The sequence below is a fragment of the Mandrillus leucophaeus genome, unplaced genomic scaffold (assembly GCF_000951045.1).
Source record: "Mandrillus leucophaeus isolate KB7577 unplaced genomic scaffold, Mleu.le_1.0 Scaffold303, whole genome shotgun sequence".
NCBI classification, from domain to species: domain Eukaryota; kingdom Metazoa; phylum Chordata; class Mammalia; order Primates; family Cercopithecidae; genus Mandrillus; species Mandrillus leucophaeus.
This window is the reverse complement of record NW_012103177.1, coordinates 2,950,471-2,953,705: the sequence shown is the minus strand read 5'-3', so window position 1 is coordinate 2,953,705 and position 3,235 is coordinate 2,950,471. Positions and strand designations below refer to the sequence as shown.

The 3,235-nt window shown below is 34.7% G+C and overlaps 1 long non-coding RNA gene across 1 annotated transcript in view; it reads left to right on the top strand.

The window, feature by feature from the left end:
• The window catches only part of LOC105544642, a 29,171-nt gene that overhangs the window by 15,521 nt on the left and 10,415 nt on the right, over positions 1 to 3,235 (top strand). The window contains exon 3 of the long non-coding RNA XR_001006801.1: positions 2,655 to 2,706. This is a non-coding gene — a long non-coding RNA (uncharacterized LOC105544642). The remainder of the gene's footprint in view (positions 1 to 2,654; positions 2,707 to 3,235) is intronic.

The window sequence follows — 3,235 nt, the reverse complement described above, 5'->3', positions numbered from 1 at the left end:
AAAAAAAAAAAAAAATCCCTGAATTCCTCTGAATTCTAGCTTTCTCACTGCAAAGCAGGTTAATATTATCTACTTTACAAATATGTGAGGATTATATTCCAAAAGCTCCTTCTTACCCAGGTGTATTTTTCTCTGTGCTTTTCAGAAGGATTAGGGCATATAATGAAAAGCCAGGAGGGGAAAGACACTCATTTGACATGCACTGGTGTGAAGAGAACTGTACTAATGATAGATCTGGCTACAGAAACTCAATTGGATAGTTAAAAACAAACGTTGTCTCTCCCAGTAGTGATCAATTAGGGCTTTGTGACAAAGAAAAAGGATGCCATACTCCTAGAATCTAGATAGACAACTATATTTGTTTTCTATTGCTGTATAGCAAATTTTCATAAATGTAATAACTTAGTACTCATGTATTACCTCAGGGTTTTATTTTGTTTTTGTTTTTGTTTTTCCCGGAAGTTTGACCACACCTTAACTGGTTCCTCTGGTCTGTGTCTGACGAGGCTGACATCAACGTGTCAGCTGCGTGACTGCAATCTTATCTGAAGTTAAAAGTCCCCTTTCAGCTCCTTGGTTGTTGCCACAATTCATTTCCTTGTAGTAGTAGGATAGAAGGTCTTGATTTCTAGAACTCATCCACTATTCCCTGCCACATGACCCTCTCCACAACATGGCAATTTGATATTCAAAGGCCAAGGAAAGCAAATCTACTACTGCTTCTTCTCTTTTACCTCTAGATCCTTTTTTAGAGGGCTCATGTCATTATGTCAGACCCACCTAGGATAATCTTTCTTTTGATTAACACAAATACAACTCAATGGAAACCTTAATTATATCTGCAAAATCCATTCGTCTTTGCATTATAAAGTGACCTAATCTCAGGAGTAATCTCATTATATCCGTAGATCTTATCTGCAATTTAAGGGGAGAGGTTAAAAATTGGGACCATGTTACAATTTCATCATTGTAGGCATTGGAGTTGTCTTCTTATTATCCATTTCACTTCTCTCACTTACATATCCGTCATTCAGTTTGGCTATAATACCTTGTCTCCTGGAGTGAGTCCTGATTAGAAAAAGCAAGGGACTTTCAAACATTTTTAACTTGGCAACCCACGATGATAAATACATGCAAAAATACATGTTGCATTACACTCTAATGCAGATACACACACACACACACACACACACACACACACACATGCATATAACTGAAAAACTCTTAGCTTTACTACGTGCAATTCACTCTATTCTGTTCTATTCTATTCTGGTCTACTTTAGTCTACTCCATTCCATCCTATAAGTAAACAAATACTAGTTACACCTAAACAAATTGTTATAAAAAACCCATCAGTGCATCACCCTAGAAGCTGAAAAACACTGGAGTAAGCCATTCATTGTGATTCTATTACCTGGCCAGTGACTATTTTAAGAAAGCTGAGAATTTTGCCCCCCAAAACAAAGGCGGAATAAAAATTCAGAAGTAATGAGTCCTCCAGTGGGATAATTACTCGGTAAATTTGAGTAGATAAAAGCAAATACCTCAACCGGAATCTAGAATAAATGAGAATGCATGTAAAAACATATGCAAATATAATGGAAGACACTTTATAAATTATTATTTTGTTATCCCACCATGGCTGCCCTGGATCTTTAGTAAACCTTAGCAGAGTTGATGGTGTCCCTACTCATTCTATATACTCATCTCAAGTGACTAAAGCAAGAATTGTGTCTGAAGCCTTGTCTAGCTTAATTTATTTTATGCTGCCATGCTTAGGAATATAATGGGAGACTTAGAAGCCAAGTCGGTGTCAGAATTGTATGTGCACAACGGCAGTACCGTTGTCTGAAATTCTGATTCAGAGGATCAGGTTTGTGTGCCAGGTGAAGATTAATTGTACAAATGTCAATCTTCTTGGGGGTTCATTAAATTATGATACTTAATTAACATCAATGTCAGTGAAAGAAAAAATACCCAAAGCTTCCCTAAAAGCTGTTCATATTCAAATATATGTTGATTGACGGAAGCCTATTGTTTCCCAGTGCCTAGTAATGTTCTTCACTGCATATATTACCTGGAGACTTCCCCAAACACTGAGATATTTGGAACTCTAATGAAAAAATAGCTTCTATTGTTAGGTGTAAAGTGCAATTTTATGAGCAGACCTAGTGCCTCTCCTTATCCATCCATTGAGTGTGTATCTACGACTTGATTGATTTCGACACATTCTTTACCAGCCAGTTATTGGTTACAGAATCCCATGAATAAAAATAAGAACCTATTTGTTGGTTGGCGTATTGTAACATGATAGCAAGACATGCTTTCAATTTATAAAGTATAATATTGACTTCATTCCTAGGTAATATAAAATGACAATAAAATGTAACTATGTGATTTATTCATTTAAATAGACTCATCCAATATAATTTAGAGTAACTTTGTAAAATACTTAGCAAGGGATCACTAAATAATGAAAATGATTAGGTCAGGTATAGTGTTAGACGTTACAGAAACCATACTGCTGTCAAGTAGGGGTGTTAATGGAAACATGAATCTAGTCTCATCTTTCTTGAGACTTATTATTGGTTACATAAAATGCATTAGTTCTATGATATTTGTAAATAAAGGAAGGATTCTAAATTATGTTGCAGATTAGGAAGCAACATGAAGCCATGAAACGTAGTGAACAATTCCATGTTTATGGTGAATATCCATGATTATTTCAATGCATATTTGTGTGACTTGAGATGGGTAGGCTTTAGGAATTATGATCCTGTAGCAGGATAGGTAGATACCAGGGTAAAGACAGAAGACAAGCTAAACAAAAATCAAATGTATTCATTAGGAATCACAAAATATACAGTATATTTTTATTTAACATATGAATACATTGTTTATCAAGACTTCAGCGTATGGCAAAAATGAATTATTTCTTTTCTTCTACCTCTAAATGACTTTAAAGTCATCGAGAATAATGCACTAGGGAACAGGTCTAGAAATAGAAAACAAAAATAGAAAAAATCATAAACAAGAGATCCTACAAACCAGCAATCTAAGTCCTAATGAGAAAGAAAAACTGTAAGAATAGATTGAAATAAAAGCTACAGTTGTAATATAATGTTAACCTCCAAACAAAATGTAATTAAGTGTAGACGCAAGAACCGGTTCCATAAATAGCTATCCATAATCATATACAATTGGCATGCCATTATTTTCTATTAGAAAAAAAAAA